The sequence below is a fragment of the Sus scrofa genome, chromosome 2, assembly GCF_054392235.1.
Source record: "Sus scrofa isolate SSC_HxYL_T2T_F1_AM1 chromosome 2, Sscrofa_HxYL_maternal_Yorkshire_Landrace_v2.0, whole genome shotgun sequence".
Taxonomy (NCBI): Eukaryota; Metazoa; Chordata; class Mammalia; order Artiodactyla; family Suidae; genus Sus; species Sus scrofa.
Window position 1 is genome coordinate 121,993,911 of NC_139384.1, and position 16,989 is coordinate 122,010,899.

Consider the following 16,989-nt stretch of genomic DNA (forward strand, 5'->3'; position numbering starts at 1 on the left):
AATGGTTCATAATTTTTCAGACTTATTGATAGTAAAAAGAGTACCAGAATGTTATAAGAAGATGAATATGATTATAAAATAAGGTCCTAATATGTGACCTGGTTTAGCATTCCTGAAGACTAAAACCTAGGTTGGAGCTTGCAATCACAATTTGGGAAAAGAATAAATTATAGGGTATTGATCAGAGTTAGAATTTCAGAGTCCAGGAGGAAGTCAGAAGTCATCTACTATAAACTCTACATTTCATAGATAAGGAAATAAGCATTGAAAACTCTCATTGTGATATCCAGTATCACAGAATTAATAAGCAGTAGAGCTAGCTGAAATTGTAGGTCTATTTGTCTAGCTCTGTTCAGTACACCAAGCATTACAATCATATCCTTTTCAAGAGAGATGTGCTAAACTTTAAAAACTAAGAGACACTAAAGTAAGAGAAATACAGGAAAAAAAACAAACAAAAAAAAACCTTGACATGTGGACAAATTTTAACTATGGGATTTTAGAAGGTACTTAATATCTTTAAGTGGTCTCATCTAAAAATGAATATGAGAGTGTCTTGTTGAGAGAATTTAAAAAATAACTTTTTGTATAAACTTCAGACTATAGGTAACAATATTATTCACTTAGATCCTTTACAAATATAGACTATACAACATGGACATTATCTTAACTGCACAACTGTGATGTGAATCTCAAAAGGCTCATCTATGAACATATTCTACATTTATTTATTTATTTATTTTCTTTTTTTTATGGTAGTACCTGCAGCACATGTAAGTTCCCAGGCTAGGGGTCAAAGTGGACTGCAGCTGAGACCTATGCCACAGTCACAGCAACACTGGATTCAAGCTGCATCTGTGACCTATGCTGCAGATTGTGGCAACACCAGATCCTTAACCCACTAAGCAAGGCCAGGGATTGAACCACATCCTCACAGAGACAGCGTCAGGTTCTTAACTCGCTTAGCCACAAAGGGAACTCCCACACTCTACATTTAAATGTCAGTATTCACATCTGCTTTGTTATGACTCTAGGTTGATCAACTTCTAACATATTAATAAAAATGACCAAGTTCTAACACTGACATGAACACTGACTATGATATAGACTAAATTAGAGTCATAAACACTGCATTCTGAATAGTAACCAAATAGGAGTTAGGAACTAAAAATAACCTGCAGTAGGGAATTACTGTAAAGTATAGCCATAATTCTAAAAGCAATAAATTATCTCAGAATAGAAAATGAACCAAAGTTGTAGGTAAAGTATTACTGGAAAAATGTAAATAAAAATCACCAAAAAACCCTACATATGGTTCTTAGAAAATACCTAAAGAAGGACCATATTAAGTTTTCAGAAAGTGTTTATTGTTCAACAGAAAATTCTGATTCTATAAATTTGTACTCAAATCACAGTGAACAGTTCAGTAAAGCAGAAGAGATGGTCATTTTCCACCTGCCAGCAACTGAGACACAGATTGATTCACAGTATCTGTAGTGACTCTCTCAGTGATCAAAGAAAAGGTAAGCTCGGTAGAGATCAAATATATCCATGTGATAATAAAAATAACAACACAAATCATTTACATTATTTTTTAGCAGGTGTTTGTATATATATATATTTCAAAGACAATAAACAATATACAGGTGAGTTTCTGTAGTGAAAATATATATGAAAATACTTACATGATTTGATATTGATAATCCATGTCTGGAATAGCATGAGAAAATATTAATTTTGTGTTTACTGATATATACATATATTCAAATTTATAAAAGAGCATATATTCAAATTTATATCTACATTGGCAAATTTTTAAGGAAAGATACAAAGTACAGCTTGGGAGTAGCAATAAAAAGATGTTCACCAAGGGAAAGAAAAATTCCTTCTCGTCTTTCTCATCTAGGAAAAAAATGGAAAAGGAAAACTTCACAAAGTTATGTTGCTATTTCAGAGGCTATAGAACACATATTTAAGTGTAAGATTAACTTCTTCAGTTGTCCAGCTGATACAAGGTGTAAAGAAACGATCCTCTGCATAGGTTAAAAATACACCCCTATACGTGCTAAGGTTGTATACACTTCAATGTTTGATATCACATAAACTCATAGAGAACACAAAAATAATCAAAGAAGTATAATAACTTAGGTGTGCTTTATTCATCTTTTCATTCTACCATCACCTAAGCACCATCCTGAAATCCTTGTGTTCAAACTAGTTTAAGCATGAGTTTGTAAACTATTATGCACAGATAAAGCTGATTGGTGCCACAAGGAAAATTTCAGGTTTACAATGGTAAGAATTGGTTAGGAAAACTTTAATTATTTTAGTTAGATAAAAATAATATTGTTATGTAATTTCTGATGTCAGGAAGATTAATTCATATCTAGTGCTTAATATTCCAGGCACTGTGCTATTTATTTCATGAAATACCTTATTTAGTCCTCCTTGAAAATCATAGTATTATCATCCTCTGTTTTCAGAAGGGAAAACTGAAGTACAGGAAGGTTGAGTATATTAACCAAGATCACGCAGTCTGTAAGAAGCAATAATCAAATCCAGATTATATTGTCTTGAAACCTCGACCATATTTCTTTTTACAAATCTTCTGAGGAATCTTCTCTGACAGTTTCTGTTGAACCCCTGACCTAGAGGAGATGGAAGTCAGACTAAAACTGATTTTGCTGTTATCATTGTATATTTTCAGTCTCTATTCATATAGAAATTACTATTCTAGAGATATCATCATAATTTAGTGATTCTAATGTGAAGTGGAAGAGCAAGTCTTTGTTAGACACCCAAAAGATAACCAGGAGGTTATCAGAATATGAGTTTAAAAATATTGAAATAAAACTACATTTATTATCTTCCTCAGAAAATTGCGATTTCAGAAAATAAAAGATTAATATATTTTCTCATCTTTCCAAGCCATTAAGCCACCTTCCAATTTCATTAGTCAATCTTGAAGGGGTTTTGCATTCCCATTTTAAATGTCAATCTCTGGTATGTAATTTTGTCAAGTAAATGATAAAACTAAAAGGAGATACAGGACTTTTGTCTCTTTACTCCTAGGTATTTTATTCTTCTGGATGCGATCATAAATGGGATTGCTTCCCTAATTTCTCTTTCTGATCTTTCATTGTTAGTATGTAGAAACGCTGTCAATTTCTGTGTATTAATTTTGTATCCTGTGACTTTGCCAAATTCATGGATGAGCTCTAACAGTTTTCTGGTAGAGTTCTTAGGATTCTCTAGGTATAGTATCACTATTTTTGCAAATAGTGATAGTTTTACTTCTTCCTTTCCAATTTGGATTCCTTTTATTTCTTTTATTTCTCTGATTGCTGTGGCTAGGACTTCCAGAACAATGTTGAAGAGTAGTGGTGAGAGTGGACATCCTTGTCTTGTTCCCGATCTCAGTGGGAATTCTTTCAGCTTTTCATCATTGAGAATGATGTTAGCTCTGGGTTTGTCATAAACGGGCCTTTATTATGTTGAGGTAGGTTCCCTGTATGCCCACTTTCCGAAGGGTTTTTATCAGAAATGGGTGTTGGATTTTGCCAAAGGCTTTTTCTGCGTCTATTGAGAGGATCATATGGTTTTTATTCTTCAATTGGTTAATGTGGCGTATCACACTGATTGATTTGTGGATATTGAAGAACGCTTGCATGCCTGTGATAAATCCCACTTGATCATGATGTACAATCCTTTTAATGTATTGTTGGATTCAGTTTGCTAGTATTATATTGAGGATTTTTGCATCTATGTTCACTAGTGGAATTGGGCTGTAGTTTTCTTTTTTTGAGGTATCTTTGTCTGGTTTTGGTATCAGTGTGATGGTGGCCTCATAAAATGAGTTTGTGAGTATTCCTTCCTCTGCAATTTTTTGAAATAGTTTCAGAAGGAGAAGTGTTAGCTCTTCTCTAAATGTTTGATAGAATTTGCGTGTGAAGCCATCTGGTCCTGGACTTTGTTTGTTGGAAGTTTTTTAATCAGAGTTTCAATTTCAGTACTTGTGATCAGTCCGTTCATCTTTTCTATTTCATCTTGGTTTAGTCCTGGAAGATTGTACATTTCTAAGAACTTGTCCATTTCTTCTAGGTTTTCCTTATAATTGGCGTATGGTTGCATATAGTAGTCTCTTATGATCCTTTATATTTCTGTGATGTTCACTGTTACTTCTTCTTTTTCATTTCTAATTTTATTAATTTGAGTCTTGTCTCTTTTTTTCTTAATAAATCTGGCTAAGGGTTTATCAATAAGTGCTGGAGAGGGGGTGGAGAAAAAGGAACCCTATTACACTGTTGGTAACCACTGTGGAAAATGGTATAGAGAGTCCTCAGAAAATACAACTACCATTTGATCCAGCAATCCCACTCCTAGGCATCTATCCAGAGAAAACCATGACTCACAAAGACACATATACTCTGATGTTCATTGCAGCACTATTTGCAATAGCCAAGACATGGAAACAATCTAAATGCCCGACAGAGGAGTGGATCAAGAAGATGTGGTACATATACACAATGGAATATTACTCAGCCATTAGAATGAATGAAATACTGGCATTTTTGGCAACATGGATGGACCTAGAAATTATCATGCTAAGTGAAGTTAGCCAGACAATGAGACACCAACATCAAATGCTATCACTGACATTTGGAATCTGAAAAAAGGACACAATGCACTTCTTTGCAGAACAGATACTGACTCACAGACTTTGAAAAACTTATGGTCTCCAAAGGAGACAGTTTGGGTTGGGGGAATACACTGGGGTTGTGGGATGGAAATCTTAAAAAACTGGATTGTGATGATCATTGTACGACTATAAATGTAAAAAATTCACTGAGTAATATAAATAAATAATTTAAAAAAGGAGATACAGAATAAGTATTTTTCATTCAATTCAAAGAATCTATGTCTTAGTAAAATTTTTTTAATTCATTTTTTTCATTTTTTTTCCCACTGTACAGCATGGGGACCACGTTACACTCACATGTATACATTTTTTTTTCCGCCCTTGGTTCTGTTGCAATATAAGCATCTAGACAGAGTTCTCAATGCTACTCAGCAGCATATCATTGTAAATACATATCAAGTTGTATCTGATAACCCCAAACTCCCAATACCTTCCACTCCCTCCCTCTCCCCCCGGGCAGCCAAAAGTCTATCCTCCAAGTCCATGATTTCATTTTCTGTGGAAATATTCATTCATGTTGTATATTAGATTCCAGTTATAAGTGATATCATATGGTATTTGTCTTTGTCTTTCTGACTTACTTCACTCAGTATGAGATTCTCTAGTTCCATTCATGGTGCTGCAAATGGCATTATGTCATTCTTTTTTATGGCTGAGTAGTATTCCGTTGTGTATATATACCACTCTTCCTAATCCAATCGTCTGTCAATGGACATTTGGGTTGTCCTGGCCATTGTGAATAGCGCTGCAATGAACATGCGAGTGCATGTGTCTTTTTCAAGGAAACTTTTTTCAGAATATATGCCCAAGAGTGGGATTGTGGGGTCATATGGTAGTTCTATGTATAGATTTCTAAGGTATCTATCTCCAAACTGTTCTCCATAGTGGCTGTACCAGTTTACATTCCCACCAGCAGTGCAGGAGGGTTCCCTTTTCTCCACACACCCTCCAGTACTTGTTATTTGTGGAGATCTTAATGATGGCCACTCTGACTGGTGTGAGGTGGTATCTCATGGTAGTTTTCATTTGCATTTCTCTTATAATAAGGGATGCTGAGCATTTTTTCATGTGCTTGTTGGCCATCTGTGTATCTTCCTCAGAGAACAGTCTATTCAGGTCTTTTGCCCATTTTTCCATTGGGTGATTGGCTTTTTTGCTGTTGAGTTGTATAGGTTGCTTGTATGTTCTAGAGATTAAGCCCTCATCCATTGCATCATTTGAAACTATTTTCTCCCATTCTGTAAGTTGTCTTTTTGGTTTCTTTTTTGTTTCTTTTTGCTGTGCAAAAGCTTGTCAGTTTGATGAGGTCCCATGGGTTTATTTTTGCTCTTATTTCTGCTGCTTTGGGAGACTGAACCTGAGAAAATATTCATGAGGTTGATGTCAGAGAGTATATTGCCTATGTTCTCTTCTAGGAGTTTGATGGTTGTCCTGTCTTATATTTTAGTCTTTCAGCCATTTTGAATTTATTTTGGTGCATGGTGTGAGGGTGTGTTCTAGTTTCATTGCTTTGCATGCAGCTGTCCAGGTTTCCCAGCAATGCTTGCTGAATAGACTTTCTTTTCCCCATTTTATGTTCTTGCCTCCCTTGTCAAAGCTTAATTGACCATAGGTGTCAGGGTTTATTTCTGGGTTCTCAATTCTGTTTCATTGGTCTATCTGACTGTTTTGATACCAGTACCACACTGTTTTGATGACTGTGGCTTTCTAATATTGCCTGAAGCCTGGGAGAGTTATGCCTCCTGCTTGGTTTTTGTTTCTCAGGATTGCTTTGGCAATTCTGGGTCTTTTGTGGTTCCATAAAAATTTTTGGATTTTTTGTTGTAGTTTTATGAAAAATGTCATGGGTAATTTGATAGGGATTGCATTGAATCTGTAGATTGCTTTGGGTAGTATGGCCATTTTTACAATATTGATTTTTCTAGTCCATGAACATGGAATATCTTTCCATTTCTTTACGTCTTCTTTAATTTCTTTGATTAAAGTTTTATAATTCTCGGCTTATAAGTCCTTTACCTCCTTGGTCAGGTGTATTCCGAGGTATCTGATTTTTTGAGGTGCGATTTTAAAAGGTATTTGTATTTTTGTGTTCCTTTTCTAATATTTCATTGTTGGTATCAGAAATGCGACTGATTTCTGAATGTTAATCTTACATCCTGCTACTCTGCTGAATTTATCAATCAGTTCAAGTAGTTTTGGGGTTGAGTCCTTAGGGTTTTCTATGTATCATATCATGTTGTCTGCATACAGTGACAGTTTGATCTCTTTTCTTCCTATGTGGATGCCTTTGATTTCTTTGGTTTGTCTAATTGCTGTGGCTAAGACTTCCAAAACTATGTTGAAGAGCAGTGGTGAGAGTGGGCATCCCTGTCTTGTTCCAGATTTGAGTGAGAAGGCTTTCCGTTTTTCCCCATTGAGTATTATATTTGCTGTGGGTTTATCATAAATAGCTTTGATTATGTTCAGGAATGTTCCCTCCATACTCCCTTTGGCGAGAGTTTTGATCATGAATGGATGCTGGACTTTCGCAAATGCTTTTTCTGCATCTACTGAGATGATCATATGGTTTTTGACTTTTCTTTTGTTAATGTGGTGTATGACGGTGATTGATTTGCATATGTTGAACCATCCCTGTGAACCTGGGATGAATCCTACCTGGTCATGGTGCATGATCTTTTTGATATGTTTTTTGATTCGGTTGGCTAAAATTTTGTTGAGAATTTTTGCGTCTGTATTCATCAAAGATATTGGCCGGTAGTTTCCTTTTTTGGTGGTATCTCTGTCTGGTTTTGGAATTAGGGTGATGGTGGCATCATAGAATGTCTTTGGGAGTGTTCCTTCTTCTTCAGCCTTTTGAAAAAGTTTAAGGAGGATGGACACCAGATCCTCTTTGTATGTTTGGTAGAATGCGCCTGTGAAGCCATCTGGTCTTGGGCTTTTATTTGTAGGGAGTGTTTTGATGACATATTCAATTTCTTTTCTAGTGATTGGTCCATTCAATTGGTCTGTTTCTTCTTGATTCAGTTTTGGCAGGCTGTAAGATTCTAGAAAATTGTCCATTTCTTCCAGAATGTCAAACTTGTTGCCATATAGTTGTTCATAGTATTCTCTTATGGTTTTTTTTGTGTGTGTGTTTCTGCCATATCCGTTGTGATTTCTCCTTTTTCATTTCTAATTTTGGTTATTTGGGTTCTTTCTCTCCTCTTCTTAGTGCGTCTAGCCAGGGGGTTGTTGGTTTTGTTTACCTTTCCAAAGAACCAGCTCTTGGTTTTATTGATTTTATCTATTGTTTTTTGAATCTCTATTTTATTGATTTCCTCTCTCATCTTTGTGATTTCCTTCCTTCTGCTGACTTTAGGTCTTTTTTTGTTCTTCTATTTCTAATTTGTTTAGGTGGAGGGTTAAATTGTCAATTTGAGGTCTTTCTTCTTTTTTGAGGAAGGCCTGTATTGCTATGAATTTCCCTCTGAGCACTACTTTTGTGGCATCCCAAAGATTTTGAGAGGTTGTGTCTTCATTATCATTTGTCTCAAGGTATTTTTTAATTTCCTTCTTGATTTCCTCATTGACCCATTGGTTTTGTAGTAGCATGTTGTTTAGTCTCCATGTAGTAGGATTTTCCTCATTTCTTTTCCTGTGGTTGATTTCTAGTTTCGTGCCATTGTGGCCAGAGAAGATACTTGAAATAATTTCTGTGCTCCTAAATTTGTTGAGGTTAGCTTTGTGTCCCAATATGTGGTTGATCCTTGAGACTGTTCCATGTGAACTTGAGAAGAATGTGTATTCTGATTTTTTTTGTATGTAGTGTCCTAAGATGTCAATTAAGTCTAGCTTTCCTATTGTTTCCTCTAGGATCTCTGTTGCTTTATTGGTTTTCTGTCTAGAGATCTGTCCAGTGATGTGAGTGGGGAATTCAAGTCTCCTACTATGATTGTATTCCCATCAATTTCTCCCTTTATGTCTGTTAATATTTGTTGCATGTATCTGGGTGCTCCTGTATTTGGGGCAAAAATGTTGACGATAGTAATATCCTCTTCTTGGATGGATCCCTTAATCATTAAATAGTGTCCTTCTTTCTCTTTCTTTATGTCTTTTGTTTTAGATCTATTTTGTCTGATATGGGTATTGCAACTCCTGCTTTCCTGTCATGTCTATTGGCATGAAATATTTTTTCCCACCCCTTCACTTTCAATCTATATGTGTCCTTTGTCCTAAGGTGAGTTTCTTGTAGGCAGCAGATGGAAGGTTTTTGCTTTTTTATCCACTCAGACACTCTGTGTCTTTTGATTGACATTTAAGGTGATAATTGACAGATGATTATTTAGTGCCATTTTAAACTACGTGTTCCAGTTGATTCTATGGTTCCCCATTCTTCCTTTCTCTTTTTGGTTGGATGGTCTCCAATTATTTTCTGCTTGAGTGTTTTTCCTTTCATTTTTTGTGAATGAAATGTTTGGTTTTGATTTGTGGTTGCCCTGTTTTTTAAGTATGCTAACCCCTTCCTATAATTGTGTGTTTTAGCCTGATGGTCTTGTAGGTTCAAACAGTTCATTACTATACTAAAATTTAAAAGAGAAAAAAAACATATTTTATGATTTTGATGACTCTTTTTTTCTTTTTAATTTTATTTTGTTTTAAACATGTTCATGATTAAATCTGTATGCTGGCTTATTTGAGTGACTGCCCTCTGCTTGTGGTTTCCTCAATCCTAGTTCTTCCTCTTTTTTTTTTTTTCCCCCCTTTCTTTCCTTTCTTTCTTTTTGGTTTAGTGAAGCCCTTTTGATATTTCTTTTAGCCTGGGTTTTGTATTGCTGTATTCTTTTAGCTTTTGTTTGTTGGAAAAAAAAACCTATTTCCCCTTCTATTTTAAATGATATTCTTGCTGGATAGAGTATTCTAGGTTGCATTTTTTTTTCCTTTTAGCACTTTAAATATCTCTTGCCATTCCCTCCTGGCCTGTAGAGTTTCTGTAGAGAAATCAGCTGATAACCTTATGGGGGTTCCTTTGTAAGTAACATCCTGCTTTTCTCTTGATGCCTTTAGGATCTTCTCTTTATCATTAACTTTTGCCACTTTTATTATAATGTGTCCTGGTGTGGGTTTATTTGGGTTCAACTTGTTTGGGGCCCTCTGTGCTTCTTGTATCTTGAACCCAGTATCCTTTAAATTTGGGAAGTTTCCAGTGATAATTTCTTCAAATATATTTTCCATCCCCTTATCTTTTTCTACTCCTTCTGGAATTCCTATTATGCAGAGATTGGCCTGCTTTATATTATAGGTCTCTTATATTGCTTTCATTTTTTTTTTTTTTTTTCATTTGGTTTTCTGTCTGCTGTCCTGTTTGGGTTATTTCCATTATTCTATCTTCCATATCACTAATTCGTTCTTCTGCAGTATTCATTCTGGTTTTTACTGCCCTTAGCTCAGTTTGTATCTCTGCAAATGAATTTTCTAGTTTTTCTTGGCTCTTCCTTATATTTTCTATTTCCATTCTGAAGGCGTCTGCTTTACTGTTCATATCTTGTCTCCATTCCTTCAGTATTTTCCCTTTTTCCCTTTTGAACTCCAAGTGTGTCAGACTGCAGAGGTCTGTTTCATTGTTGACTGCTTTAGGTGAGTTCTCCTGTTGGTTTAACTTGGGGTGGTTTCTCAGCTCTTCATCTTGCTTGTTGTTTTCTTTTTCCTGGTGGAGTTGTACTCTCCGTGGCCGGGCAGTGTTTGCCTTGGCACTGCTGTGGAATGTTTCCTGAGGGCTGGCATTGTTGGTCGGTCTTCTTTGAGGCAGTGTGGCTTTTCCTCTGAAGCCAAGGTCTTGGTGCCCAGCCCCCACCCAAGCATCTCGTTTTTTGGTGAATGTGCCAGTAGTTCAGATGATGTGTTCAGTTCTCACTCTGCTCTTCAGATCTCAGACCTACTGCTGCCTTCTTCTCTGCATCTGGAGATCTCTCTAATTTGGTAGATCTTTCTGTCAAGTAGGTGACTTTCCAGGGTGTGGGATCCCTTTCTCTTCCACAGTTCCCATTCAGGGTTGCCTGTCCAGCCCCAATTCCCCTTCTCTCACTCTCCTCTTTTCTCTTGTCTTACCCAGTTATGTCAAAGATTCTTGCTGTTATTGGAGTTTAGGTTCTTCTGTCAGCGATTAATTGCTGTTCTCTGTGAGTCGTTTAACCAGTAGATGTGTTTTTTGTGTGTGTGTGTTTGTGTGGGAGAGTTCGAGCTTGTCCCCCTACTCTTCTGCCATCTTGCCTCCCAAAATTTTAACATTGGTATAGATTTATGCACTACTCTTCCCACCTAAATCATAGAATGGTTGACAAAAGTTGGGAACTTGTCAAACTCCAAAATTTATGAAACTTTTAACCTGCATTATCCTTCAATCAAATTATAATAGTTGGAAGAATATAACCATTCCTAAATATAGGTATCTATCTGGGAAATGTGGGCTATGATAGCATGACTTTTACATATCCACAGCTGTAATTTCTCATCATCAAAACTCAACCCTTATTATAATAGCATTAATCACTGGCTGGAGATTGGAGAACTGAATTAGAAGTAGAAACAACATTTCAGCATACAATTGCTATAATTTAGTGATATATTATCCTGAAAAAAATTAAAATAACCTTTATGTGAACAATTCTCCAGTTCCCTCTGTGTCCCTCTCTCTCTTTCTGTCTCTCTTTCTCTCTGTTTCTCTGACCCTAGCTCTATGACTCTGTTTCTCTCTATGTGTATACACACACACACACACACACACACACATATATATATAACCAAAGAAATAAGTGAAAATCCTATATGAGTTAAAAAGAGTTAAAAAGAGAAGGCAGGAAAATGTGCATTGATATAGAAGAACACTAAAGCATTTAATTTGTATATAAAATAAAATTGGATAAATACAAATATGTATAAAATAATTATATATAAAATATGGATAGTCTCAGACATATTTTTCTATGTACACATATAAATGTAAAATGCAGAGAAAAATCTGTCAGGTCATTGAGTAAAATGAAATATATTGACAAATTTTAGGATAGAGTATGCAAATTTTGGATTATTGTTTATAGGAATGCATCTATTGATGTCTTATATATCTAAAAATAAGGTAAAATAGTGAATTAAAAATATAATCCTTTTATATAGTGAACTTTGAGAATTCTCAAGTAGGAAGACTAAGAACTTTGTAATGTGTACCCTAAAGTATGAAGAGATACATTAGAGAAATATTTCTATACATGTTGAGTTAAAATCCTTCATGTGTTTCTTAATGAAGAATGTCTAGAGACTGATATTAGAACCTATTGTAGGACTACTTGTGGTCTTTAAATAGCTTATACCAAAATGGAAATTAGGGATGGCTACTTGGTTGCAAAGTAGATTATAATCCGTAAAAGAGGCTGTACCAGAAAAATCTATCCTTTTTTTCCCCCAATTTTGATACTTTTAAATATTTGACCATGTCACCCAGTGTGTAAGCTACAACATTCTATAACATTTTACTGACACAGACGATTGGCATAGATTTAGCTCTGAACTTAAATGAATGAACCCATAGAACAGACCATGCCAGTCAGGTTTTTATGTAGGAAATCATTTAAGGTTAGGCGGAGTCATATGAATAAGAGGCATTGGTACAAAGATCTATCAAATTTTCCTGCAAACACACTGCAATAGACATATATCCCCTTCAATTTTTTTTTTTTAATTTTGAGAGACCCATGTTCTTATGAGGAAGCCTCTCTCCTGCCCTTCCTGTTAATCTAAACTGTTTCTTACATCAGAATCACCATAAAATACAATTACCCTAAATTAGACTTCAGCAAAATATTTTGAGTGTGAAATAAAGGTAGTGGTATTTGAACTGAGGAATATAACATATGGCACTCAAAAACAAAAAATTATCCATCTGTTAGTTCACTTTAAATGTGCAAAAGGGGACAGACTTCTCTTTGGTAGTTAATTTAATTGTTAAGTCCAACAATTTAAAGAAGTGAAAATTAGGAGATTATGCTTTTTTTGGTAGAAGACTATTATCTTAGAATCCTTAATTTGCATTTCATTCATATTATCTTTACCATTATGGCCAAGTCATGCCAATGCATTCCTGTTCTAATAGTTACCTATATCAAAATTGAGTCACAAGATCTTTGAATTTGTTTTTTTTTAAACTCTATTTGTCTCTTTGTTCAGCTAATTGCTCTTATAGCCCCTGCTTGATATTAAATAGTTTATGTGGCTGCATAATGTGCTTCTGTGTCCCAAATATAATATACCAAATGACAAAAATTAAGAAAAAAAAAGTCTTTTATGTGTAGTGAACAGCATTCACACAGCTTCTGGATTAATGTTAGTTTTGAAACTGTATGATGAGCAATAGAGGTTTCTCACCATGATACTCATTAGCATATCTTTGTGGCTTGCAAGAAATAATTTGCACAGTCCCAAGTTTAATGCTGCCTTGCTCAGTGATAGCTTTCTAACCACAATCTACTCATCTGCTTTTCTATTGATTGACAAACAGGGTGCAAAGGTGACACCCATTTCCTACCTTTCTTCTGTTTCTTCTTGCTAGACAATTATGTAGAAATAGATTATAGTAATTTGATCAGTTCTTTATCTAGCACTTAACAATGTAATTTTTTTTTAGATTGTCTTTATAAACCAGACCTGCATTGTTTTGAAATATAAGGATGAAATTATCTCACAATAGAGGTACAAATCAGCAGCCTTTGTCAGGTTAGTGCTGATGATTATAGGACATTATCCAAGAGTACCTACATCTCTCTTTTTCCTCACCCCTCCTCATGTTTATATCTTCTTTTTAGGTAAAACAATATAGACCTCTATGTCTTCAATTTTTCACTCCATATCTACCTTTAGCTGATGAATTACTTTCTTCTAACATGGTTATGTACATGGAAAATCTAAAGGGACAACAAAAATCTCTTCAGATAACATGGGAGAATATAGTTGTTGTGCAGCAACATTATATGCAAAAATTATGTTTAATATATAAACCATATGCAAAAAAAATAAAGGAGCAACAGCAATGATTACAATAATCCTAACAAGAAAAGTTCAGAGACCAGCTTATAGTTTAAGATAGCACACTGGGCTCAGGATGATCATGTATGATGGCTGATGCACAGGAATCCTTGTTTATATATCTTGTTACAGAATCTATATTTTTACATTTAAAACAATGTGCATTAATGATGGTATTAAAATAGGGTGGAATAGATTTTATCTTATACTTATAATATTTGTCATGGTCTAGAAATGTGTACATCAAATGTATAGCAAACAGAGTTCTCACTTTAACATATAGTGAAATCTGAAAGAAGACATAGGATAATCCACCTTACTCTACTGACAGCCAACACCTTCCAGTCCCAGGTGGTACTGGGAAAAGATGTGACACTGCTGTCTTTCAACTACAGATCTAAGTGCTGGTTGTGCTGTGGCATTGAGAGAGATATGTGAAGCCACTGGTTAGTCACTAGTTAGGGAATTCAAGGGAAATTATGAGTCTCTCTGTTAGGTGTTTATGAAATATATGTGAGAACACAGTCTCAAAATTCTGATCAAGAACAGAGTAATACTACATGCTACAACATGGATGAACACTAAGGCAGTGTCAGCAAAGAAGCCAGAAATCACAGACCATGTATTGTATGATTCCATTTATTATGTTAAGTGGCTAAAAAGGTGTATCTATAAAGAGCAGACTTGCAGTTGCTTAAGCCCAAGGGTGAGAGCAAAGAGTCACCTCAATTGGGCATGAGATTTGGTTTCAGAACGATGGAAATGTTATAAAATTAGATTGTGATAATGACTATACAACTCTGTAAGTTTACTGAATCTCACTGAAACATTTAAAAATGAGTACATTTATAGGAGACCTTAATACCCCCCTCACATCAATGGACAGATCCTCTAGAGAGAAAACCAATAAAGCAACAGAGATCCAAAGGAAACAATAGAAAAGTCAGACTTCATTGATATCTTCAGGACACTACATCCAAAAACAGCAGAATACACATTCTTCTCAAATGCTCAAGGAACATTCGTAAGAATCAACCACATATTGGGACACAAAGTGAATCTCAATAAATTTAGGAGCATAGAAATTATCTCAAGTATCTTCTCTGACCACAATGCCATGAAATTAGAAACCAACCATGGGAAAAGGAAAGAGAAAAAACCTACTCCATGGAGACTAAACAACATGCTACTAAAAAACCAATGGGTCAATGAGGAAATCAAGAAGGAAATTAAAAACTACCTCGAAACAAATGATAATGAAGACACAACCTCTCAAAATCTATGGGATGCTGCGAAAGCAGTGCTCAGAGGGAAATTTATAGCAATACAGGCCTTGCTCAAAAAAGAAGAAAGATCCCAAATGGACAACTTAACCCTCCACCTAAATGAATTAGAAAATGAAGAACAAAAAAGTCCTAAAGTCAGCAGAAGGAAGGAAATTATAAAGATCAAAGCAGAAGTCAATAAAATAGAGATTCAAAAAACAATAGAGAAAATTAATAAAACCAAGAGCTGGTTCTTTGAAAAGGTGAACAAAATTGACAAACCCCTGGCCAGACTCACTAAAAAGAGGAGAGAAAGAACCCAAATAACCAAAATTAGAAATGAAAAAGGAGAAATCACAATGGATATGGCAGAAACACACACACAAAAAAAACCATAAGAGAATACTATGAACAACTATATGGCAACAAGTTTGACATTCTGGAAGAAATGGACAATTTTCTAGAATCTTACAGCCTGCCAAAACTGAATCAAGAAGAAACAGACCAACTGAACAGACCGATCACTAGAAATGAAATTGAATATGTCATCAAAACACTCCCTACAAATAAAAGCCCAAGACCAGATGGCTTCACAGGCGCATTCTACCAAACATACAAAGAGGATCTGGTGTCCATCCTCCTTAAACTTTTTCAAAAGGCTGAAGAAGAAGGAACACTCCCAAAGACATTCTATGACGCCACCATCACCCTCATTCCAAAACCAGACAGAGATACCACCAAAAAAGAAAACTATCGCCCAATATCATTGATGAATATAGATGCAAAAATTCTCAACAACATCTTAGCCAACCGAATCCAACAACATACCAAAAAAATTATACACCATGACCAGGTTGGGTTCATCCCAGGTTCACAAGGATGGTTCAACATACGCAAATCAATCAGCATCATACACCACATTAACAAAAAAAAAGTCAAAAATCATATGATCATCTCAATAGACGCAGAAAAAGCATTTGACAAAGTCCAACATCCATTCATGATCAAGACCCTCGCCAAAGTGGGTATAGAGGGAACATTCCTGAATATAATCAAAGCCATTTATGATCAACCCACAGCAAATATAATCCTCAATGGGGAAAAACTGAAAGCCTTCTCACTCAAATCTGGAACAAGACAGGGATGCCCACTCTCACCACTGCTATTCAACATAGTTTTGGAAGTCCTGGCCACAGCAATTAGACAAACCAAAGAAATAAAAGGCATCCATATAGGAAGAGAAGAAATCAAACTGTCACTGTATGCAGATGACATGATACTATACATAGAAAACCCTAAGGACTCAACCCCAAAACTCCTTGAACTGAATAATAAATTCAGCAAAGTGGCAGGACATAAGATTAACATTCAGAAGTCAGTTGCATTTCTGTATACCAGCAATGAAACATTAGAAAAGGAATACAAAAATACAATACCTTTTAAAATTGTACCTCACAAAATCAAATACCTCGGAATACACCTGACCAAGGAGGTAAAGGACCTATATGCCGAGAACTATAAAACCTTAATCAAAGAAATCAAAGGAGATGTAAAGAAATGGAAAGATATTCCATGTTCCTGGATTGGGAAAATCAATACAGTAAAAATGGCCATACTACCCAAAGCAATCTACACATTCAATGCAATCCCTATCAAATTACCCATGACATTTTTCACAGAACTAGAACAAACTAACCAAACATTTATATGGAACAACAAAAGACCCAGAATTGCCAAAGCAATCCTGAGAAACAAAAACCATGTCTCTGATTATAAGAGAAATGCAAATCAAAACTACCATGAGATATCACCTCACACCAATAAGAATGGCCATCATTAAGAAGTCCACAAATAACAAGTGCTGGAGGGGCTGTGGCGAAAAGGGAACCCTCCTGCACTGTTGGTGGGAATGTAAACTGGTTCAGCCACTATGGAGAACAGTTTCGAGATCCCTTAGAAATCTATACATGGAAC

General features: G+C 35.4%; 1 long non-coding RNA gene across 6 annotated transcripts in view; it reads right to left on the minus strand.

Annotated features, from left to right (window-relative positions):
- LOC146405666 (uncharacterized) overlaps positions 1 to 16,989 on the minus strand; it is a 435,623-nt gene that overhangs the window by 186,008 nt on the left and 232,626 nt on the right. Inside the window, exon 4 of one of the 6 annotated variants that reach the window (XR_014838475.1) lies at positions 720 to 2,536. The exons of the other annotated variants lie outside the window; for them this stretch is intronic. This is a non-coding gene — a long non-coding RNA (uncharacterized LOC146405666). Of the gene's footprint in view, positions 1 to 719; positions 2,537 to 16,989 lie in introns of those variants that run through there. 6 annotated transcript variants of the gene reach the window in all.